This window comes from Chenopodium album, chromosome 20, assembly GCF_948465745.1.
Source record: "Chenopodium album chromosome 20, dcCheAlbu1.1, whole genome shotgun sequence".
Taxonomy (NCBI): Eukaryota; Viridiplantae; Streptophyta; class Magnoliopsida; order Caryophyllales; family Amaranthaceae; genus Chenopodium; species Chenopodium album.
This window is the reverse complement of record NC_137853.1, coordinates 30,902,499-30,928,774: the sequence shown is the minus strand read 5'-3', so window position 1 is coordinate 30,928,774 and position 26,276 is coordinate 30,902,499. Positions and strand designations below refer to the sequence as shown.

The 26,276-nt window shown below is 40.0% G+C and overlaps 1 long non-coding RNA gene across 2 annotated transcripts in view; it reads left to right on the top strand.

Moving 5' to 3' along the window:
- The window catches only part of LOC145597945 (uncharacterized), a 90,569-nt gene that overhangs the window by 28,702 nt on the left and 35,591 nt on the right, over window positions 1-26,276 (top strand). The window contains exons 5-6 of one of the 2 annotated variants that reach the window (XR_014103463.1): window positions 12,202-12,518; window positions 12,590-14,135. The exons of the other annotated variant lie outside the window; for it this stretch is intronic. This is a non-coding gene — a long non-coding RNA (uncharacterized LOC145597945). Of the gene's footprint in view, window positions 1-12,201; window positions 12,519-12,589; window positions 14,136-26,276 lie in introns of those variants that run through there. 2 annotated transcript variants of the gene reach the window in all.

The following is a 26,276-nucleotide window of genomic DNA, read 5'->3' as shown; positions in this document are numbered from 1 at the left end:
TTTCAACCACCTCGGGAGGAGGTGGAACAACTTGCCGGGATGGGGTTGATTTAGAAGTGGTGCGAGCCCTCTTGTTGCGGCGCAAAGGAACCATCTACAAAGAGTAAAGGCAAGCATAAGCAATTCATCGTGAATGGTAAACAAATACAAACATGTGTATAAGAAATAAGACAATCACCAAATTATCACCATGAATAGCTAAAGAAATTGAAGCACAAAAACGACCCCAAAATAGATGATCCATGAATTATCATAATGAACTAATGCCATGACTAGTATAGGAGCAACATAGAAATAGGCAATAAGGACTAAGAAGCAACCAATACAAAGGTCAATGGGAAAAGTTAATCAAAGAAGCACAAATTCATGAACATCATAGGCAAAATTGACCAAGATAGTGAGATTACAAAGAAATAATGCTACTAAGAACAATACCCATGAGAGAGAAAGATGTCCAACAATGGTGGTGTCAAAATTCTAGCAAACTAAACAATTTCAATATGAAAAAGCTTCAAATTATCATCAAATATCATCATATAACACAAAATAATAGCAAAAAGAACTAACAAAGGAGGTCTACCATGAATGCCCAACCTAGGGTTTCAAGCTTCAAAATGAGGAAGAAGATGAATAAGAATGAAGAAATCATACCTCAGTAAAGCATAAAAACCCTTGAAAATGGAAGAACTAAAGGTAATTAGCCAATTAAAACACCCAAATGCTAGTTCCAACACCACAAACAAAAACCCACAAATTCGAATTTCGCAAAAGAAAACCGAAAATTTTGGCTAAAAATTTCAGATTTTTCGAAAATGAAAAGTGAAATTGAAAATTGTAATTTGTGTTTGGATAATGTGAAGATGAATTTTATGAGTAAATGAAACAATTTCAATCAAGAAAAATGAAAGAAAAAGGAAAGGGGATAAGAGGGGAAAAATCGGGGAGAGAGAAATTAGAGTGCTGGTGTGTGCGTGTGATGGGCGAGGAAAGGGGGAAGTAAGTGAGGGGGAGGGCTGCCTTCGCTGTGCGTGCGCGCAGACCCTTGCGTGCGTGCGCACAGTTGGGTACGAGGGTGGTGCATGAGCGCGAGGATGAGGGTGATGCTGATGCGTGCGAGTGCGAGGGTGATGCGGCTGGCTGTGCGAGTGAGGGTGCGCGCTCAACGGTGCTTTCGTGAGTAAGGATCGTGTGATGGCCACGAGCAAGGCAGCCCAAAAAGTGCAATAATGCACTTGTTCATCATCCCAGTCCACGAGAGCGCAACCATGAGAGCGTCCCTGTTCACCCACCACATCTCCACTTCTAACTCAATATGCAATCACTCTAATCTCTCAAGTGACACCAAAATTGTTGGAAATCAAAATCCAAATAATCCAATTGTACCTACAATTAAGAAAATAAAGAAAATTAAGGAAATAGACCAAAATTCCAAGAGAAATAAAAGGATGAAAAATAAGAAAAAGAGTTAGAAAATCGGGTTGCCTCCCGGGAAGCGCTTGTTTAACGTCGTTAGCTCGACGTCTTCCACCTATTCAAGGTGGTTTGTCGAGAATCATCTTGTGAACAAGACCGATAAAAACTCCATCAAAATATTTCTTGAGCCGATGTCCATTTACTTTGAAAGAAGATGAGGAATCCAATGAAGAAATTTCCACTACACCATGAGGAAAAACACTCTGCACCATGAAAGGACCACTCCATCTAGACATGAGTTTTCCGGGGAATAACTTCATCTTGGAATTGTAGAGGAGGACCTTATCACCAACACAAAACTCCTTTTTCTCAACAAGCTTGTCATGAGCTTCCTTTGAACGAGCTTTGTAGGTGCTAGCACAATCATATGCATCAAGTCTAAGCTCCTATAACTCATGAAGATCCAACCACCTTTGCTCTCCCGCACTTACCAAATAAAAAATTGATGTTCTTGATAGCCCAAAGAGCACGGTGCTCAAGTTCCACCGGAAGATGGCATGATTTGCCAAAGACAAGACGATACGGAGTAGTGCCGATAGGTGTCTTGAAAGCCGTTCTATAGGCCCAAAGAGCATCATCCAACTTGTCCGCCCAATCCTTCCTATTCCTTGCAACCGTCTTCTCAAGAATTAACTTGATTTGACGATTGTAAACCTCAACTTGTCCACTTGTTTGAGGATGATATGGGAGACCAAAACGTTGATGAACTCCATGCTTCCTCAACATTCTTTGAAAAGCATTGTGCACGAAATGCGAACCATTATTACTTATCACCGCCTTGGGAATGCCAAATCTTGGGAAAATAATCTTTTTGAACAATTTCATTACCACCTTGTGGTCATTTGTTGGGGAGGCAATGGCTTCAACCCACTTTGACACATAGTCCACCGCCACAAGTATGTATTGATTCCCAAAAGACGAAGGAAATGGTCCCATAAAATCGATTCCCCACACATCAAATACTTCCACCTTAAGGATAGGTTGTTGAGGCATCTCATTCCTCTTTGAGATGTTTCCGGTTCTTTGACATCTATCACATGACTTGACAAAACCCCATGTATCCTTGAAGAGATGTGGCCACCATAATCCACATTGAAGAATCTTAGAAGCGGTTTTAGAAACACCCATATGACCACCACTAGGATCCGAGTGGCACATCTTCAAAACGCTTGGCACTTCTTCATTGGGGACACAACGCCTTAGCAAGCCATCAACCCCACGTTTGTACAAAACGGGATCATCCCACAAATAATGTCTAGCCTCTCTCTTGAGGTTCTTTCTTTGATTTTTAGAGAATGAAGGTGGAAATTCCCCACATGCAAGAAAATTAACCAAGTCGGCAAACCAAGGGAGCTCCTTCACATCAATAGCATACAAAGAATCATCAAGCATTCTATCCTCAATAGGAGAACCATCATCTTGGATTTGAGAATCCTCAAGGCGAGAAAGATGGTCCGCCACAACATTTTTCGCTCCTTTCTTATCTCTTATCTCTATATCAAAAGTTTGAATTTCAAGCACCCAACGGATCAACCTAGGCTTTGATTCCTTTTTGGCAAAAAGGTATTTGAGAGCCGCATGATCCGTAAAAACAATGGTTTTGGAACCCAACAAGTAACAACGGAACTTCTCAAATGCATGAACTATAGCCAAAAATTCTTTCTCCGTTGTTGTGTAATTCCGTTGAGCACTATTTAGAGTCTTGGACATATAATAGATCACATGAAGCCTCTTCTCAACTCTTTGACCCAAAACACCCCCAATTGCCGAATCACTTGCATCACACATCAACTCAAATGGCAACTCCCATTTTGGAGCTTGAACAATAGGGGTAGAGATCAAAGCATTCTTCAATTTGGTATAGGCTTCCAAGCATCTATCATAAAAAATGAACTCGGCATCTTTTTGGAGAAGATCGTTGAGGGGCTTTGCTATAAGAGAGAAATCTTTTATGAATCTCCTATAGAACCCGGCATGCCCTAGGAAAGACCTCACACCCTTCACATTGACCGGAGGTGGTAGCTTTTCAATGACCTCAATCTTTGCTTTGTCCACCTCAATACCCTTGTGAGAGATCTTATGGCCAAGGACTATGCCTTCCTCAACCATGAAATGACATTTCTCCCAATTCAATACTAAGTTCACTTTTTCACAACGACTCAAACATTTATCAAGGTTCGCAAGACAAGCTTCAAATGAAACACCACCCACCGAAAAATCGTCCATAAAGACTTCCATTTCATCTTCCAACATATCTCCGAATATACTCATCATACATCGTTGAAAGGTGGCGGGGGCGTTGCAAAGCCCAAATGACATTCTCCTATAAGCAAATGTTCCATATGGGCAAGTAAATGTTGTTTTCTCTTGGTCATCCGGGTGGATGGGAATTTGGAAAAACCCCGAATAACCATCGAGAAAACAATAGAACTTATGCCTTGTTAGCCTTTCAAGCATTTGATCGATGAAGGGAAGGGGGAAATGGTCCTTCTTGGTGGATGTGTTTAGACGTCTATAGTCTATGCACATCCTCCATCCCGTGACCGTCCTTGTAGGAATGAGCTCACCTCTCTCATTCTCCACAACGGTCATGCCTCCTTTCTTTGGAACAACGTGGACCGGAGAAACCCACCTTGAGCTAGAAATGGGGAATATAATTCCCGCATTTAATAGCTTGGTGATTTCCTTCTTAACTACTTCCCCCATTTGAGGGTGTAGCTTACGTTGTCTTTCGATGCTAGGTGAGGCGCCATCCTTAAGAGTGATATGGTTCATACATAAAGCGGGGCTTATACCCTTGAGGTCATCAGTGGTATAGCCTAAAGCACTTTGGTGCTTTCTCAATACACCACACAACACTTGAGCTTGACTCTCACTCAAGGAGGAACTAACAATCACGGGAAAAGTAGAGTTAGGACCTAAGAATTCATACCTAAGGTGTGATGGAAGAGGTTTTAGCTCAACCAATGGAACACCTTTACCTTCATTCGTTGTAGCAACTTGCAACGCTTCTTGGCTAGAGATCCTCATGCACATTTGCTCATCCACTTCTTCAATGCTTCCATTTAGCAAATCCTCATACAAAGCCATCTCCTTGCTAGGAGCACCTATCTTTTCCTTATTCAACAAGACATTCTCAAGAGCATCATTAGAGGTGAGCAAGTGCTCATGCATAGAAGACACAACATGATCAAGAGAGTCAATCATCATGCAATTTTCTAAAGAAGAATATGGATACTTCATGCTTTCATTCAAATCAAATTCAATGACCTCATCGCCTACCTTAAGTGAAATTTTAGCACTCTTAACATCAATCATGGCACCCGAAGTAGCAAGAAAAGGTCTACCAAGTATGATAGGAATGTTAGCATCTTCATCCATTTCAAGAACCACAAAATCTACCGGAATCACAAACTTCCCTACCCTCAAAGGAACATCTTCTACCTTACCCTTTGGAGACTTGATTGACCTATCGGCTAATTGCAAGGTAATGTTGGTAGGCAAAAGTTCCCCTAACTCAAGTCTTTGATAAACCGAATATGGAATTAAGCTAACACTAGCTCCTAAGTCACATAAGGCATTATCAATTTGCATCTTGTAAATAGCACAAGGGATAGAAAAGTTTCCGGGATCTTTCAACTTAGGTGGCATCTTGTTCATGATGATTGCACTACAATTCTCGGTCAAGTTGACCGTCTCAACAACATCACAAGTTCTTTTTCCACTCAAAATGTCTTTAAGGAATCTCGCATAGTTTGGCATTTGGTTAATGACATCGGTAAAGGGTAGAGAAAGATGAAGTTGCTTGAGCATCTCAATGAATTTCCCAAATTGTTCATCCAATTTGTGTCTCATGAACTTTTGGGGATAGGGAAGCTTGGGTCTCACAACGTCCTTCTCTACTCTCACCTCACTAGGTGTCTCTACCACTACCTCACTCAAAGATGCATCACCTCCCTCATCCTCAACCAAAACCTCCTTGGAAACCTCCTTGGCCTTACTCTTCCTAAGCAAATTATCCTCAAGAACCCTACCACTCCTTGTAACAATAGCATTGACGGGTCTCTTAGGATCTAGGCCTTGGGAAGGTAAAGAAGAAGGGCTTGCTTGGTCTTTCAAGGCATTGTCTAGTTGAGAAATTTGGTTTTCAAGCATCTTATTGTGTGTCATCATCTCATTGAATTTCTTATCACTAACCTCCATGTAAGTGTTCAATAGTTTGGTTTGATTCTCAATGATTTCCTCCAAGTTAGACCTAGAAGAAGAGGAGGGTTGAACATAAGAATTATCACCTTGATTTTGGGTCTTTGGAACAAATCCGGGTGGGGGACCCCTTTGAGCATTGTTTTGTTGATAATTTCCCCTATTTTGATTGTTCCAATTACCTCGATTTTGATTTTGACCATAATTTTGATTATGATTACCATAACCTTGATTATGGTTACCATAACCTTGGCCTTGATTTTGACCACTATAACCTTGGTTGTTATAGTTACCTCGGGAACCTTGATTCCCTTGGTTCCTATAACCACCTCCTTGGTTATAGTTGTCAAAATTACCTTGGTTGTGATAATTCCTATTCCATTGTCCCCTTTGATTATCAAATCTTTGTCCATTATTGTTATTAGACACATAGTTCACATGTTCATTCTCATTACTATCAAAATCTTCACAATTTTCCGAGAAAGCATGAGGGCAATTAGAAGCATCATGATCATATGAACCACATACATCACAAAACAAGCAACCACTAGGCATATTATTAGAAGAAGAAGGAGGAGTAGGGTTAGAAGAGGTACCTCTCCCCTTAAATTGGGAGGGATGACTTGGAGATTGGGAGGTAGAACTCTCCAACTTCGCCTTGATCGAGGACATTTCTTTCCCTAGGCTTGTTATTTGTGAGGACAAATTGTTGATGGCATTTAGGTGATCAACCGAGTACACCGAAGAGCTACTCTTGCTAGATGATTCCCTTTCACCTTCTTGCCAATCCATGTAGTGCCTTACTACATCTTCAATTATGTCCAGAACTTCCTCCTCCGTTCTATTCATAATGGGGCCTCCAGCTCCCGCATCAAGACAAGATTTTCCTTGAGGGCTTAGGCCACCATAGAAGATTTGAATGATTTGATAAGTTGGAATCCCATGGTGTGGACATTCTCTTTGGTACTCCTTGTACCTTTCCCATGCCTCATAAAGACTCTCATTGGAACGTTGCTTGAAACTTTGAATCAAAGACCTAGCCTCCGCCGTTTTCTTTTGGGAGTAGAATCGAGATAGAAATTCCTTAGTCACTTCGTCCCATGTCCTCAATGAGTTTGGTTTGACTTCCTTATCCAACCACTCCAAGGCACGTCCTATGAGAGAAAAGGGGAAAAGCTTGAGGCGGATAAATTCTTGAGAAACTCCATTCACCTTGATAGTGTTGCAATATTTTTCGAACTCTTTGAGATGGTTTAGTGGACTCTCACGCTTGGCCCCACTAAATTGCCGCCTCTCTATCAAAGTGATTATCGCCGGTCTAATCTCAAAGTCATTTGCGGGAGTAGTAGGTGGAGCAATCCCGCTCTCAAACCTATATGCACCCGGAATTCCCAATTCTTTCAATGCCACTCTTGGATTAGCTCCCATGCTTGCTTGCTCTTCTTCTTGTGGTTCTTCTTCGCTTGGAGGGCTAGAACTCAAAGAACTTCTAGCAACTCTTATCTTCGCAATTGTCCTCTCAATTTCCGGATCAAAAGGCACAAGAGAACGACCACGTGCTCTATGCATACAATCTCAAAAGAAACTACTAGTAGCACGGCTACAAATGTAGCCTAAAAAGGGAAAAATCTTTTTGTATTTTTTTCAAATAGAATGAAATAGACTCAACAACTATAGCAAACAACTACGCCATTCCCCGGCAACGGCGCCATTTTTACATGGGGAAAACTAGGTCGTTGTCTTGACTAATCTTCCCTATGGTCAAACAATATTTGTAATCAATCAACTAACCAAAATACTAGTATAATGGTAAGCTAAAAGGTTGAACCACTAGGAATGGAGGGTTAGATGCTATAGACTTTCGCTAAGCTATTTCGAAAGGAGTGAGGGAGAGTGAAATCAAACTATTGAGTAAACAAGGTAAAATCGATATTTAAAAACGCTAGGGATTTAGGATCCACAAACAATTATGATAATCATGCCAATTGAGGAAAGTTCAATCAATTCAAATATTGTAAAGGAAAATAGCAATTGCAATCAAGAGGATTCAAATAGGCTATCTTCTAGAAGTCAAACTAGGGTTCACTATGGATGACTAGTAAGAAGAATCACAAATCAAATTCAATCGATTAAAGCAATTTCTAAATCAAGGGTTCATGTCATTAGAAATTACAATGCAATCTAGCTTGAACATCAAGGTTGATCACTCCTTATCAATCCAATCACATGCACAATTCTATCAACCAATTTAATCACAACATTCAAATTAATCAACCTTCATCAACTAGCAATAATCATGACTCATGCAAGCTTCACCATTTCCCTAGCAAGTAGTCTACTCTCTAAGCATATTAAGATCGAAGAACGAAACTAAATGAATCACAATTATCATCATTTTAAACTAAATCAAGTAGAAATTCAAATCAATCAAACTTTTAAACCAAAAGATCAACAATCAAACAATCATATATGAATCAAGCAAATCAAGCAATAGAGAAGAATTAAAGGAAGAAAATCTCACTAATTATCATTGATAAAGGAAGAAATCCAAGCTTGAATGAAGTAATTGAAGTACAAATCAAGTGTTCAAGTGTTTCTCTCTCTACTTTCTCTCTACTAAATCTGGAAATCTCTCTTTGTACTAGAGAATTAACGTCACCCCCTAAAAGGGAAAGTCAAAGGTATATATATAGCAAGAGAAACAAAGGGGAACGAAGGGGCATGGTGCGCACGCACAGCAGCCCCGTGCGCACGCACAGAGGGGTCTGCGCGCACGACCCCTGCTGCAGCTCGTGGCCCCTTTGTGCTATGCTCCGATCCCAACGCGCTCATGCATCCCTATAGTCGACGCTCTCATGTGATGCTCACGAGAAGGGCAGCCCAAAAAAACTCCATTTTTGCGTGTTCATGACCAAGGCATGCGATGATGGTGATGCACGAGAGCGCTAAAGCCAAGAGTAGGAGCTTGCTTCTTATCTTGCACTCTAGCCAACCAAATGAGATGAGGCCTTATCCCGAGCATCCAAAAGACTTGGGGAACCTTCCAAAGTAGATCCCGAGCCCCGAGCAAAGCCTACAATAAAAGAGAGTAGAGCGAGTAAAGTAGAAAGGACGAAAATACCCTTAAAATGCAAGAAATCACAAAATAAAGGAAACGAAGAAACTAAATAATAAATGAACGAAACTAAGGTATTATTTAAAGAGAAAAGCTACAAAATAGAGGAAAAACGTCCTAAAATGCTACCATATGAGTGCCATAAATGACACTCATCACTTATCGAAGACATAATTCCTTCAAATGGCCCATGCTTTTTACAAATAATTCAAACAATATAAAACATTGTATCAAAACGAGCGCATACTAGTTACTAACTTAGGTGGTTAATCCGATTAACACGCCTAATTAAAACTAGTCAAGTTGTTTATCCAATTATGTGAACTAACGCAATAACAAAAGCACAAACAAGGCTTAATAAAGCTCAAAACGATTAATGAAGCTCCCACTAAATTCCACATTCAACTTAATTAAAATTAATCCAATTAAAATTAATTAAGCTGATCAATCAAAATTTTGTCAAAAAATATTTTTGCAAGTATGTGAAAAACTGAGGACTAGCCTCTTTTTACTTAAAACCGCAAAATAACAAGCCCCCAAGGCCGAGTGCCTAGCATCCAAGCCATAGGGCTAGGGTTGCTAGGCACCCTAGCCAAAAAATTGCGTGCGGGTGCTGGCACGCACAGCTAGCAGCGCACGGGGCACCTGCTGGCACCAACAGCCTCGCAGCATGCTTCGCATGCGTGCACGCTACTGGTGTTGGCAGCGTGCTGCTGTGCCTGCTAGCGCTCGCAATGCATGCAGCCTAGCAACCCTGGCCTTTGCGGGCTGGGCGCTGCTTGGTAGTGCTTGCGGGCAGCCTTGCCGCACCATCCCACGCATCAGCTCGCAACCACACTTGCACGCAGACACTCAGGCACCAAGCCTCGGTAGCAACATGCCGGGTTGTGCTAGCAGCCCATGCTAGCCGAGCTTGGTGCTCGAAGCTCAAAGCTTCGATTATTTGTGCTCGTGCTTCGGAATTTTATTCCGATATTTTGTGTGACTTTAAAATTAATTCTAAATTGATTTTAGAACTAATATTGAGCAATTTTGAAATTAAAACAAGTCCAACTTAATTAAATTCAATTTTAGTACACAAACCAAAATTAATTTAAGAACCATTCTTTTAATTATTTTTGGCTCAACTTGATGCAACAAAATTTGAGGGCTAGTCTCATAATTAATTTAACCAACATAAATTAATAATGAGATTTAACAAAATTAGTTGAATAAATAATCAATCATCCAATGAAATAATTTATCCAATATTTACTCATGCACTTTTGAACATTACAATCTTCCAATATGAAGAGTAATAATATTTCAAGCACAACTATGAACATTTAAGATTTTAATCAACTTCCCAAATGATTAAAACTAAAATTTGTTCATTATGGATTTTAGCAAGTTAAGATTCAACCATTTAAATTATTAAAGATTGAATCTTTAACATTTTAAGGGCTTCAAAAATCATATTCACCATAAACTTTTCACACTAAAAGCAATTTATTTGCAAGAATGTGAAATTCCAAGTTTATGTGAAATTAAGAGCTCTCCAAATTAAGCAACCAATTTACCACATAAACATGCTTAATAAGGAGTAAAATTGCAGAAGATTAATGGTATAATCAAACACATAATCCAACAATTGCATGCCATAATTAATCAAGGTTTAAAGATTTAAAATTTTTCGTTCCAAACGAAAAACCCCTCGAAAAACCACTTTCTGGGCAGATTTTGGACTCTGGAAGCCATTTTTTAAGCACTTTGTGGGTAAAGGTTGATTTAGAACATCGATTCCACCAAAAATTCACTATTTTTGAGTCGAAATCTAGGTTCGTAGTCATAATTAGCAATAATACGATTTTAATCCAATTAAAACCGAGGTCCTAATCTAATTAGGTTGCTAATCTAGAAATTTAAATCCATTTAAATCACCTTAATTAATTTTTAGTTGTAAAAATTAAATGCAGGAGGCTCTTATACCGCTGTTGGGTTTCGCGGTGTCTGACACCACGCGAAAACAAAACCCACAAAATGGATCGCATGCATAATAATTACAACATAACTAAATAGCATGCAATTAAGGAAAACATAAACACATAAAGAGAAGAGAGAGAAAGAATCACCCTTGAAGCGTGCTTCGCGCGTTACTCGAGCTCGGACTTGGAAAACTTCAAGCCCCGCAAATGCAAGACCTCCAACGTCTTACACACTCGATCACCGAACTGACCCCTACCCCGTAGCTTAGACGGGGCTAGACCAAAATTATTAGAGTTTTATGAACTTAAGGTTTTCTCACTCTTTGGGAGATTCCTTTTGGGTTCTACTCAAGTGAGTATTCCCATTACCCAAGGTGGGTATTTATAGGGAAATGCTCCAAAAAGTTTCCATCAAATTTCCATGTGGGAGAGTTGGTGAAATGTGAAAATGAATGAATTAATTTAATTATAAATTAAATTAAATAACAATTCAATCATCAAACAACAAGTATCATAAGGAGAGAAAGGGAGTAGGCGAGAACCACAAGGGAGGACCACACCTCCCTTGCTCCCCAAGGCAAACCCTTCCAACAAACCGACTCCACTAAGGTAGTGCCAGCTGGCGGGCTGCCTTGGCCACCAAGGCTGCCTTGCTGGTGCCTGGTGCCTTGGCTGGGCCTGCCAGCCGGCCCACGCAGCAGTAGCCCGCATCAGCAGGCCACGCATCAATGCGAGCCGCTGTGTGCTGCTAGGCGCTGCTATCGCTAGCCAGGCCCTTGCGCGCTGGCAGGCTGCTGCTTGCTTGCGGCAAGGTTTACCAGCCCAGCCACGCATTGATGTGTGCTGGTACTTGCGTGCGAGCGGCTGGGCGCACCAGTCGTAAGCATGCTCGGCCAGCAGGCTTAGCACGCACATGCATGCTGGGCTTGCGGCACAGCCATGCCTTGCGGCTAGTGGCCTTGGCTAGCTTAGCCCCCGCATGGCTAGGCCAATGCGAGGCTACGGCTTAGCATTAACTTGTTGTTTGACTAATTTCTCGTCTCGTCGATTCCTAAATTCGAATCGACGTTCAACGCTCGGCTTCGACGCTCTAAGCTCGGAATCCAACGTCTTAGTTCTTAAAATCTCTATCGACTTATTTAATCCTCCGGATTAATTCGTCGCCATGGTTCGGTTACACGATTGGGTGTGACCCGAAGGGTTCAGTCAAGTGCAAGCTGTAATATTAATTATACATTAATATTACTAATCGGAAGCGGCCTCCAGCTAGGCATTCCGATCACTTAACCTCACTAAATAATTAGCTTTCCTAATTAATTCCGAATCCTCTATGGGAATAATGCACTTGTTCAAAGGACACCATTCCCTTCATGTAGTGGTACCGTTACTTCTTCATCGGGTTATTTCAATTTCATTTTTTATTTCCACTTATAATCTATTTTTCAGGTAGGAATTGAAGACTGTTGTGTCTTCAGTCAAGATGAAGAGCAAAGGAGCACAACATCAGATTGACTGTTCATCACCTGTAGCTGCAGACTTCAATTATCAACCTATTTCCATAAATGATTCTTACACAAGCGTTACTTACTTCCACACCAGCAGAGTTGGTTTGAAAAAGTTGTATTCTAATTCAATTCCGCGTTCTATTCAGAAATCAAGGAGCAACAGGCATAGGAACTTCCCCATGTCAAGTCCTAGTGCCAAAGTGCAATCTACATTAAAGATGAAGCAAGAGCTAGGAGATACTAATATTCCTTTTGCCAGTAAGTGCTCTAACTCTTAACTCATCTAAGCTTCTTATACTTTGTTACTCACTTTCTTTCCTTTGTGTTAGGACTAGCTCCTAACGGTAAGAGAAAACGGAAATCTCCAGAGAAAATGGAAATCTCCAGAGAAAACCACTCCATCCAACCCTGTTTCGATTGAAAGTGATGAAGAAGAAAATGAATGCAAAACAAACCCACCAGGTCCCTTAGAGAAAACTGCTCCTTCGAGTCAGTTTTCTTTGGAGAAATCACCTTCACGTGTTCCTCAGGTCTCTTCCCAAACATACCATCGAGTTGATAAGAAGAGGAAGCAGGAAGATGATTCCTCTTAGGATCGAGATGTTGAACCTGCTTCTCATGGAGAGCAAGCAATTGATGGTTCTTCATCTGGTAGTGGTAGTGACCTAGGTGTTCTAGGTGTTAGTGACAATGTGGATGACGAATCCGAACTTCATCATAATAAGTCGAAGTTATCTGAGGTCCTTGTATCAAAGACTGTGTCACCTAGTACTTTTCAAGAAGGGAATCCTTCTTCTACTTCTTCTGTTTAGACTGTAAATCCAGACCCTATTTTAGCAAATGTTACTCATACACCATCTCCGTCTATCGATGTTGATGCCCCCTTAGCCTCAAATTCACCATCGCCAACTCTTAAAGAATCGTCCAAAGATGATCATCAACTTGTAGTGGTTCAGGATGATACAACAATGATTCTAGTTGATAATGTGGAAGAAGAGAAAGTTGAAGGCGCCGAAACTCAAACTACTCAGACCTTGACTCAACAGGGAGAGTTTAATGGTACTCGTAATGAACAAAGTCCTTGTAGGGAGGTTCAGACAGGGAATAACGAATCTTTAGACTTTGGTAAGTAGGATTCTTGTGTTTTTCTTTCTATCTAGAAATTTATGTCTAACATCGCTTGCTTCTTATAGCAATGGCCTGTTATGACAAAGAACCGGAATCTGGTGGGGTCCCATTGGACAAAACATCAGACGAAAGTAAGTGTTTAGCCTTTGTTAATCAATTTTCATGATTTAGACCGCACTTATTGAGTCTTTACCTGGTTGTTGTCCAATTTTACATATAGCTCTGGTGGCTACTCGTCCTGAAACTGGAATACTTGAAGAAATCCTCTCTTTATGTAAGAGAATAAAATTACAAACATTGTCAGGGATTCAGATCAAACTATCCTTACAACTAATGAATCTAGTCCAGGTCCCAGGAAACAATGATCTTGTTACTTGGGAGGATCTTTATGTAACTTGTAAGGCTTGTGCCGTTGATCTGATTTATGAACAAGCAAAGCCATCTTTTCCTCCTTTGGTGGCCTCAGAAATCTCCAAGAAAGTGTCTAAAGTCTTTTAACAGCGAGACTTTATGAGGAAGAAAGAGTATTGTAGGGAATTTTTCAAACTCAACCTTTTGATCCCCACTATGTTCATGCATTTAGGCATGGCGGCGCTCCAAGGGAAGGAAGCTAGAAATAGAAGAGTCGCCAACAAGTTTTAGGAACTTGTAAACCGTTCACAGGTGCGAAGGTTACACCCCATTCACGATCACGGAGATCGCTAACTCCATAGTGGTCTGGAACCATGACTGAATATTCGGGGATGATGGTACGAATCCAACCTAAAAGAGATTGAACCCGCCCTAAATCAGCCTCTACTCAATCCTTATGATATTCATGTGTGCTTTCTGATCATCATACATACATCAAGTTAGCCCTAAACCTGTTTAATCTATGTTGGTTGATTATTATTGCACAATAAAATCTATTATTGGTGATCACTTGAATTAAAATCATATGAGCCTAAAATAAAATTATTAATTATCTTATTAGGCGTGATTTCAAGTAAAAATTTCCTTTAAACTTGCGAAAAGGGGCGTGATCAAGCAATAGCAATAGATCATGAACAATCAAGCCACATATAATTAATTGACACAACAATCATTAACATAATAATATCATCAAAATATTGTTAGCAAGATCCTAAGCATGATACTAAACGGATTAATAACGAATCCTAGCATGTCGCTAATAATAATCATGATCAAAGCATTAACCTAAACATGATACTAGAAATCAAAATAACATCCTAATATGATACTAGGAATTAAAATAATATTCTAAACATGATTTCTACTCCAAAATCAAAGAATAAAGATAGTAGATTTATTCACCTTGATGCGTCGGCTTTCTTGCTATTAATATAATAAACACGTTAGTAACTTTAAGAAAGATTAAATCAACAAAGCAAATAAATCAAATAATAATTGAAATAGAGATTTGGGACCAAACCCTCAGAACTATCAACCTTTCACGTTGAGGTCGAAGGCAACGTCGAGGATGGCTAGGAGTATTCGAATCTCGCAAAGGAAGTATGGTGTTTGATCGAGGAGAGTATAAAGGATGTGTTTAGGAATGTGTTTAGGCTAGGCTAAGAACATGAAGAAGAGAGAGAGAGAGAATATTAGAGAGGGTATTTATGAAGATTGTTGGTTATTGGTATTGATCAAGCTTGTTGATGATTGACAACGGGGTGATACGACCTCTATTTATAGGAAAAAAGAGGGTCAAAGGATAAGAAAAGAGTCAGAATTCAAATCAAAGTAAAACAGGTCTCATCGCGGCGCGACAGGTCGCTCGCGGCGCGATGAGCCTATCGCGGCGCGATGGAGCTGTGGCTCAGCGATGGTTTTGAAAAAGATAGAGTTCGTACGGAGTTCAATTCCCAATCGGATTGGGTTAACCAAATACCCGTACGTATTCTATTTTGACCGGGACTAGGATCATTGGAAAACAAATGTTTTATCCGATGTAAAATTCTTAAATCTTTATCTTTTCGAAAACAGGATAAATTAGAACCTTCTAGAGGATTCTAGAAGCTTATAATAAATCCTGATGGGTTTAGGAATGGGATTAAGGTAAATGGACCCTCCACATGATCATTGGGCCGTAACTTATTCATTATAAGTCGGATTTGGGCTCATAATATATCGTTGGAAAGCTCTTTTCACCCCCCATCCAACTAAACAATAATTGTACCAAGATTATAGACTAAAATAGACTGGTTTGGACGATTTTTATAAAGAGGACACGAAATTAATGATTTTTAAAGACACAAAATGAATGATTTTGGGTTTAAAGGCACGAAATAAACGATTTTGGATTAAACCATTTTAGGTAAGGATAGAAATAAGGTCAAGGCTTAAGAAAATTTCACAGGACACTTCAACTTTTTACCGAACTCGTTAATCAAAGACGTGAAAGGTACTCATCACTGGGTTTGGTTTTTGGGGAGACACAACCAGGTGTCAACAAAAGCCCCCACTTTGATTGAGTTTGGAGAAACGTATGTTTCGAAAACGCTAGTTAAAGTAAGTCGATAGGGATGTTGAATAATTCAAAACGTTCTGCGATCCTAAACCATTCTTTTTAATGCCGATACTTGCAGAAAACGTCAGTTCTACAAATAAAGGAGTTAAGAAACGCGTATCTGGGTTTTGCCGAGCACACGTCTTTTGGTGTTATCAATTTTGCTGAATCAAAATCCAAATAATCAGGGAGCGCTATCGAAGATTGCTGTGCTTCGCTATCTTCACATCAAAGTGACAACCTCCAAATTATCAGGGAGTGTCGTTGAAGATCGCAGTGCTTCGCCATCTTCAAATCAAAGTGACAATGCAACCTCCAAAATATCAGGGAGTGCTGTCGAAGATCGTAGTGCTTCGCCATCTTCAAATCAAAGTGATAACCTCCAAATTATCAGGGAATGTTGCCGAAGACCGCAGTGCTTCGCCATCTTCAAATCAAAGTGATAACCTCCAAATTATCAAGGAGTGTTGCCGAAGACCACTACTCCTTGAGCCGCCTTCAAATCTTCTCGCCTTCACTCCTTGGAAGTGGTAGCTCTGTCTCCTTGGAAAATCTACCGTAAAACCTTATTCCTCAAGGTCTCACTGATCTTCAAACCGTAAAACCTTATAACTCAAGGTCTCACCGAGCTTCACGGTCTCTCATGACTCAATGTGCATGGTTTGTGTATGCATTGTGTGGTGATTGTGCTTGTGCAACTCGAAAATGCAGAAAAGCAAAAAATTTTCCATCATTTTTGTGGAGGGTGCCGACTTTCTCCCGAAAAGAAAGACGTGAAAAAGAAAGAAGGTAAGGTGTTGGTGAAAAACGAAGTTTTTGAACTTCCTCAAAAGGAAAAAGATGAAAAGAATGAATCAAGCCATGATGTATGTTGAATGAGCTTAATCAAGTGTATGCATTGATGTTGTATCTCATGAAAGTATTTAGGTAACTTAAGAACGGAGGCTAAGTACTTCATACTTTGTGGTGCAATGATGATTATGATAATGAGTGATTCTAAGATGACAAGGCATGCTTCAAAGTTGTATCAAGATTTCATGACAAAGGGTTCCTTAGGAAAGGATTATCTGGCTATGTATTTGTGATGTGTGTGAGAGTGACACTAAGGTTAAGCTACAAAGGCTAAGGGGTGTGGAAAAAATATTTTGAGAAGAGCCAAATGATGGTGACTCTTAGGCTAGGTAGGCTAATGAAGTAGGGATCAAGCCCCCAAGTCTAGCTCTAAATGTATAGGGATGAGCATTGGAGATCCCTTGATATAATTATGCATGAATGTGTGATAAATAATTATTACAGCCGCACCCCAATGTGAGGTTGCCTATGTATTCGTTAGGAATCAGGCCGAACGTAGCTCAAGGCAAACCTCGCACAAGTGTGTGTATACCTCAAGGAGGTATTTTAAGGGTTGTAACGGGGTTAGGCTAAAGGTTTGAAGAAGAAGGGATAAAGGCTCAAGACCCAAAATAAGCCCCCAAGGTGTGCAACCTTGCATTTTAATGGTATTTGTATGCTTGAGGTTTCTCACTTTTGAACTTATATTTTGTTTTTTGCATTTGAGATTTGAATATGAATCCTTTTTTTTAGATAAGTGTGGGCAATCCCGATCATGCGGTCTATCACTCACTTGGCATTCATGTTTCTCAGGCACGGTACCGAGCACTCGATAAGAGACGCAATCCGAGACATGTTCATATCAAAGATATTGGAACACTTGCCCTTTTGCACACTTTTATTGCTTTTTTGAACTTTTGAAAATTTGAGACTTTGATAAAAATCACTCAAGCTTTTATATTTAGCTTTGAAAATTGCATAAGTTGCACACCATCCCATCCCAAGGTTAGGTAGATATGGGTTGAAAAAAGAAAGGCCAATCGTTAGACGAGGCTCAAAGTGGTTTATCAAGAAAGGATCATGTATTTGTAAAGGGTAAAGGTGATATGATGTGGCTACAAGGGGTGCCTCAAATCATTGGTATACCTCGTGCTTAGTTCGGCAAGGTTTTTTTTTTTTTTTTTTTTTTTTTTTTTAAATAAAATGCAATGCAATGATCATATGCAAGTAAATAAAATTCTCATTTTATTGAAATGAAAAGGGTGAAAACAAACTCATGAAGAAAAAAGATGGAAGGTGATAGGGGGTGCCTATGCTAGACTTTATTGAGGGAAAAGGGAAATCAAAAAATAAGAAAAGAATCATGAAATCTTGTCATTGAAGACCGCCTCGTTCTTTGTGCTTATCATCACTCGGTCTTCTTGCCAGCTAGAGGAACGGGAAGCTTGTTATTATCGATCAAATGTTGGATGGCTTCCTTTAATTTTTAACAACTCTCGGTAGTGTGGCCCCTACCCTGGTGGTACTTGCATTGAGCACTAGGATTCCAGTTGGGCGATCTATTTTCAGGCGATGGATCTTGAATAGGCCCAATGGGAGTGATGAGCCCCTTGGCATGGAGACGATCGAAGGCGGTGTCATAGCTCATCCCAATAGAGGTGAACTCTTTCCTTAGTTGCCTTCTTGGCCCTTGATTATCCACGGCTAAAACATCATTAAGATTAAAGGTGCTAACATTGTTACTAGAGTGGGTGTTCTCGGAAGAAGAAGGATTGTCGTTCTTCTTTCCTTTCCAGCCACCGTTGTTACTATTGTTAGCAGCTTTCTGTTTCACAAGGTCATCTTCAATTTCAATGCCTATATTATAGACAGCTTTAAAGGTATTCAAGTTGCATTGATATTTCAAGTGTTTTTGGTATTTTTCTTGGAGATTCTTATTGAACATCCTTACAGATTCCTTTTCACTCGGAACTTCAATCATTCTAGCGGAAGTTTCCTTCCATCTATTATAAAAAGCGGTAAAACCTTCATTTTCTTTTTGCTTGAGAATTTTATGCTCCCTATGATCGGTTTCTACTTGAATATTACATTTGTATCTATCAATGAAAACATGTGTAATAGTCTCCCAAGTAGCAATTTTTTCGGCACCCATAGAGAAGAACCACTGTTGGCATATTGGTTCCAGGGAGAGAGAGAAGAGCGAGGGGAAAACCTTCTTGTTAATCCCCTTGATCTCTATAATTGTCTCAAAAGCCCTCAAATGAAAGTAAGGGTTGTCAGTAGGTTTGAACTTAGGGATTTCATTGGCAGAGAACTTTTGCAGAAGAAGATCTTTGTCCATTGAGACCCCCTTAGAGCTTATACCAAGGTACTTGTAATCATTGGTAATTTGACTGTCTTGTTGGGTTTTGCGGTGTCTGACACCGCGCGGAAACAAAACCCGATAACCGGATCGCATGCATAATAATTACAATATAAATAAAAGCATGCAAATGAACATAAACATAAGAGAAGAGAGAGAAGAGAGAGAAAGAATGCTCACCATAGAAGCGTGCTTCGCTCAACCGTTGAGCTCGGACTTGAAAGCTTCAAGTTCTGCAAGTGCGAGAACCTCCGACGGCTCACACCCTTGCTACCGAACTGTAACCAGTCCCTACCCCAAAGCTTATTCGGGGCTAGACTAAAAAAACTAAGAGTTTACAAACAAAGGATTTCTCGCATTTGGAGATCCCTTAAAGTTCACCAACTCAAGTAAAATTCCTAATGCCAAATGATTGGTATTTATAGGGAATTGTTCACAAGAATTCCCATCATCTTTCAATGTGGGATAGTTGGTAAAATGCAAAATTTAGATTTAATTTAATTCTAAATTAAATTAAAAGCCATGAAACAATAATCAAATGACAAGTGTCATCACACAAAGAGGGAGTAGGTGGGAGGACCACCTTAACCTTGGAGAGCAAGGCAAGGGCTGCCCCCACCTACTTTGGTCAGCTAGGGTAGCTGCCCGGCCTTGGGCAACAAGGTCAGCCTTGCTGGCAGCCTTGCGCCACAAGGCTTGGCCTGCTGGCCCTTAGCCGTAAGCCCACGCCTACCGCAAGAAGGCCCATGCGCCTACAGCGGCATGAAGCAGCATCAGCACAGGCCCAGCAGCAGCAGCGTGGCCATAGCAGCAGAACGCAAGCGCCAGCCTTTATGCTGGCCTCGCTCTGCAGGCCCACTAGGCTGCCCCAGCAAGACCGCACGCAATGACCAGCCTAGCTAGGCCTTGCGATGGCTGTGGTGGCTTGGTGCTTGGTGCTTGTGGCCCCTAGCCACTTGCCTTTGATCCGAGGCGTGGCTAGGGCTCATGCTATCCTTGTAATTTTAGCACGATACGTCATTTGATTATTTTTCTCGTCTTCGTTGATTTGTAAAATCGACTCGACGCACGAAGTTCGGTTTCGACGCTCTAAGCTCGGAATCCGACGTCTTAGTTCGTAAAATCTCTATCGACATATTTAATATTTCGGATAAATACGTCTCATTGGTTCGGTTACACGATTGGGTGTGACCCGAAGGGTTCAGTTAAGATTAAGCGGTAATATTAATTATTCATTAAACTCATATCCGACAAGCTTGCACCAAACCCTTAGAACTATCAACCTTTCACGTCGAGGTCGAAGGCAACGTCGAGGATGCCTAGGAGTATTCGAATCTCGCAAAGGAAGTATGGTGTTTGATCGAGGAGAGTATTAAGGATGTGTTTAGGGATATGTTTAGCCTAGGCTAAGAACATGAAGAAGAGAGAGAGAGAATATTAAAGAGGGTAATGAAGATTGTTGGTTATTGGTATTGATCAACCTTGTTGATGATTGAAAACGAGGTGATACAACCTCTATTTATAGGAAAAAAAAAGTCGAAGGATAAGAAAAGAGTCAGAATTCAAATCAAAGTAAAACAGGTCTCATCGCGGCGCGATGGAGCTGTCGCTCAACGATGTTTTTGAAAAAGATAGAGTTCGTACGGAATTCAATTCCCAATCGGATTGGGTTAACCAAATACCCGTACGTATTCTATTTTGACCGGGATTAGGATCATTGGAAAACAGATGTTTTATCCGATGTAAAATTCTTAAATCTTTATCTTTTCGAAAACAGGATTAATTAGAACCTTCTAGAGGATTCTAGAAGCTTATAATAAATCCTAATGGATTTAGGAATGAGATTAAGGTAAATGGACCCTCCACATGATCATTGGGCCGTAGGTAAGGCTTTGTTCGGGCCCAATTTAGTATTTTGGCCATAACTTATTCGTTATAAGTCGGATTTGGGCTCATAATATATCGTTGGAAAGCTCTTTTCATGCCCCATCCAACTAAACAAGAATTGTACCAAGATTATAGACTAAAATAGACTGGTGTGGACATTTTTATAAAGAGGACATGAAATTAATGATTTTTAAAGACACAAAATGAATGATTTTGGGTTTAAAAACACGAAATTAACGATTTTGGATTAAAACATTTTAGGTAAGGTTAGAAATAAGGTCAAGGCTTAAGGAAATTTCACGAGACTCCTCAACTTTTTACCGAACTCGTTAATCAAAGACGTGAAAGGTACTCATCACTGGGTTTGGTTTTTGGGGAGACACAATCAGGTGTCTACAAGTATCAACTGAGTTTAGAGATAAATCATCTTCAAGCTGAGATTAGATAGGTGGAGGAAGAAGAGAAGAAACTTCAAGTGAGAAAAGTTTGAATTGAACATAGACTCACTGAACAAGAAGAAGAATGAAAGAAAGTCAGGCACTAGATGTTTGAAATTGCTCCTTTGGTACAAGCTTCAGTATCTCAATTCGACCAGTATGGTAACCAAGTGGCTCTGATAAAAAAAATGCAAGGCTCTGCTAAGTGGGGTTAAACATAGGGCTATGTCTGAAAAGTTCTTGTGTTAGTTTACAATACAATTTATCATAGATTTATTTGTCAAAAGTCTTCAATGATAGAGGGTTCGGAATTAATTAGGAAAGCTAATTATTCAGTGAGGTCAAGTGATCGGAATGCCTAGCTGGAGGCCGCTTTCGATCAGTAATATTAATGTATAATTGATATTACAGCTTGCTCTTGACTGAACCTTTCGGGTCACACCCAATCGTGTAACCGAACCAAAGCGACGAATTAATCCGAAGGATTAAATGTGTCCATAGAGATTTTACGAACTAAGACGTCGAATTCCGAGCTTAGAGCGTCGAAAGTCGAGTCGTATTTAGGAATCGACAAGACGGAAAAATCAGTCAAACAACAAGTCAACGCATGTAAAAATCCTAGTCTCGAAATGGCCTAGCCGTTCGAGGGCTAGGTTGGCTAGCATGGCTAGCCAAAGCCCTCGCGCAAGCCCAACATGCATCGCATGCATGGTTGGGCGTGCTAGCCGAGCAAGCCTTGCGGGCATGGCAAAGGTCAGCAGGCCAAGCACGCAGCATGGCGCACCAGCAAGGCCGGCAGCCAAGCAAGGCTTGCTGGGGCCTCACTGGCGGATGCCGCGCCCAACGCAGCAGCCCGCAACACCATGCGAGGCATGCTCGCTGGGCCGCGCGTCAATGCGGGCTGGCTGGCAGGCCCAGCCGAGCACCAGGCTACCAGCAAGGCGTGCCTTGGTGACCAAGGCTGGGGGCCAGCTGGCGCCACATGGTTGGTGCCGGCATTATGCTTGGGGAGCAAGGGAAAGGGGTCCTTTCCTTTGTGGTGCTCACCTACTCCCTTGCTCTCCTTGTGCCACTTGTTATTTGATGATTGTTTTGGCATTTTAATTTAATTTAGAATTAATTAATTCTTTCTTTTGGCATTTTACCAACTATAAATACTAATCATTAGGTATTGGGATTTTCACTTGAGTTGGTGAACTCTAAGGGATCTCCAAAAGCGAGAAAACCTTAGTTCGTAAACTCTAAGTTATTTTTGGTCTAGCCCAGTCTAAGCTACGGGGTAGGGACCGGATCCGACTCGGTAAGCGAGGGTGTGAACTATCGGAGGTTTCGCACTTGCGGAGCTTGAAGCTTTCCATGTTCGAGCTTGTTGAGTGAGCGAAGCACGCGTCTAGGGTGAGTTTCTTTCTCCTTCTTCTCTTTATGTGTTTGTGTTTTTCTTATTTGCATGCTTTTGTTTATGTTATAATTATTATGCATGCGATCCAGTTATCGGGTTTTGTTTCCGTGCGGTGTCGGACACCGCAAAACCCAACAGCAATATAAGAGCCTCTTGCATTTAATTTTTACAACTAAAAAAATTAGTTAAGGTGATTTAAATGGATTTAAATTTTTGGTTTAGCACCCTAATTAGATTAGGACCTCGTTTTTAATTAGATTAAAATCGTATTTATTCTAATTTTTGGCCTACAGACCCCGATTTCAACTCAAAAATAGTGAATTTTGGGTTGAATCGACATTCTAAATCATTCTTTATCCACAAAGTGATTTAAAATGACCTTCCAGAGGCCAAAATCCACCCAGAAAGTGGTTTTTCGAGGGGTTTTTCGTTTGGAACGAAAAATTTTAAATCTTTAAACCTTGATTAATTACGGCATGCAATTGTTGGATTATGTGTTTGATTATACCATTAATCTTCTGCAATTTTACACCTTATTAAGCATGTTTATAAAGTCATATTGGTTGCTTAATTTGGTGGCTCTTAATTTCACATAAACTTGAAATTTCACATTCTTGCAAATAAATTGCTTGTAGTGTGAATGTTTATGGTGAATATGATTTTTGAAGCCCCTAAAATGTTAAAGATTCAATCTTTAATGTTTTAAATGGTTGAATATTAACTTGCTAAAATCCATAATGAACTAGTTTTTGGTTTTAATCATTTTGGAAGTTGATTAAAATCTTAAATGTTCATACTTGTGCTTGAAATATTATTGTTCTTCATATTGGAAGGTTACAATATTCAAATGTGCATAAGTGTTGGATAAATTATTTCATTGGATGATTGATTATTTAATCAACTATTTTTGTCAAATCTCATTATTAATTTATGTTGGTTAAATTAATTGTGAGAATAGCCCTCAATTTTTGTAGCATCAAGTTGAAGCAAAAATAATTTAAAGAGTGGTTCTTGAATTAATTTTGGTTTGTGCACTAAAATTGAATTTATTTAAGTTGGACTTGTTTTATTTTCAATATTGCTCAATATTAGTTCTAAAATCAATTTAGAATTAATTTTAAAGTCACACACAAAAATGAGGCACCTAACCTCGAGCACCACCCTCGGCTAGCAGGGCTGCTCGCGCAGCCCGCATGTTGCTACCGAGGGAGTGTGGGCGTGCAGATGCGTATGGGTGCGAGCGTGAGTGTGTGCGGGGAGGGCTAGCAGCTGGGCGGGTGACTGCGCGCCACGCAGCGAGTAGTGGATGTTGCTAGGACGCCCACGGGAGTACCTAGCAAGTGCTGCTGGGCTGGGGGCGAGCACGCACCATGCCGCAAGGCTCGGAGCTGCTGGGCAGCTGATGTGGCTAGCAGTGGCGCGCGCCAAGGCAACCTTGGTGCGCAGGCCACGTGCATACGGCCAGCCTTGCGCGCCATGCTTGGTGCCTAGCCAATCCCCTAGGCCTTTTGGCTCGGGGCTAGGAACTTGGTGTTGGTTTTTGCAATTTTGTGTTTTTAATTAAAACGAGGCTAGGCCTTGGTTTTTTCAGCACTTGCAAAATTATTTGGCAAAATTTTGGGTTAACCGGCTTAATTAATTTTAATTAAGTTGGATGTAGAATTTAGTGGGAGCTTCATTAATCGTTTTAAGCTATTATTATTGCGTTAATTCACAAAATTGGATAATTACTTTGACTAGTTTTAATTAGGCGCGTTCATCGGATTAACCAACTAAGTTAGTAACTAGTTTGCGCTCGTTTTGAATTGTTGCTTAAATTATTTGTAAAATGCATGGGCCATTCACTTTAGAAGTGAATGGATGAATGGAATAGATATTCTAATGCAGGTTTTACAAAATGGCAACTAGTGGGGCCCGACTAGGATAGTAAATACGGACTGCGTTCCGTTTTGTATTTTTGTAAATCTAAATACGGACTGCATGCCGTTAAGTATTTTTGTACTTAAATTATTTTGATTAGTCCTAGCTTTTCTAGTAGTTGCATAATTGGTGGTGATGTCTCAAGACGGCGTTTCTAAGAAGACGAAGCCAAGAAGATGCAATGAAGGCCTTTGAAGATTGGATGCTTCAAGTTTCAAGGGGCTCATGCTAGTTTGCCAATGCATCTTTATTTATGCCTTATATATTTTGCTTATATATAATTGCGATATTAGATGCATGTTTAGGATTTCGAATGTTGAATGATTAATTTAGTTCACTTAAATCAACCAACATAGAAACCCTAAGTCCCAAAGAATATTGAGTTAAAATTGCCATTCTAAAATGACACTTACGGAACTAATGAGAATATTAATGGGCTATGCCAAAGCAAGGCATTACTACTTTCCTATGGAAGTAAGGTATGTTGGTGGGCTTGCTAAAGCAAGACATCATATACACGTTAGTTTTGGTTAAACTCAACGATATCAGTAAGGAGTCCTTAGATGTCGTGGCAAAGGAGATAATCGTCATGGAAGCATTGGATGCGACGATTTATTGAACCAAGAATAGCTTAGAGCTATTAGCAATTAGATTACTTACTTTAAAATATTAAGTGTTAAGACAAGCTAAAGCATGCTTAATCACTTATTGATTTTTGGGATCTTGGAGTCGTTTTATTCTCCCCTAATTGGGACAAATTTATAATTGTGCGAATAGAACGTTAATAAGTTAATTGAAATTGCTAGTTTGCATGTATTTCAATGCTTATCACGTTATCTTGATAAATGGTCATACTTTGCACTTATATTTGTAGAATTCTAAATCAAATTATAATGTTTCCAACGATTGGTAAAAGGAAAACTTTTGAGAATGGTTCTCAATGAAAGAAGAGGCATTTCTAAAATACAACTTCTCATCAATGACTTTTATGGCTTAGTCCGAAAGGACAGTTGGACACCATGAGTCAAGGATGCTTGATTATACAAAACATTTCCCTAACGTAAACTCACAAGGTACAAGTCATGGACATGATTTGTGTTCCGTCTATCTTTAACAATGTCACATCAACAAGAACATACTCAAGGCTCTATTAGATAGACTCTTGAAAGTTGATCGATTCGGAATCGTTCTAAGGCAAGGAAGTCTTACTTGTCAAAACCGACAAAGGAAGGAGCTATTGTGCTTGGTATAGACAATTGACTCCTAAAGCTAAAGAGAATTCTATTACTTCAACATTTTCACAAGAATTTAAAAGAATATGGCTATATTCATCAAATGTGAACAAATTGGATCTTGAATAGCTCAAAAGTTCAGTGAAGTATGGAATCGACTTGGCAAGATATCAAAACGTCTAGATTAGATCGAGCGAGGTTTGCTTGAGCCAAGAGTGATCATCTCAAAGTTATGAAATTGGAATTTCATAATCAGCTCCACAAAGAATATAGTATATCTTGACGGAGACCTCGAAGCCATTTAGAAATGA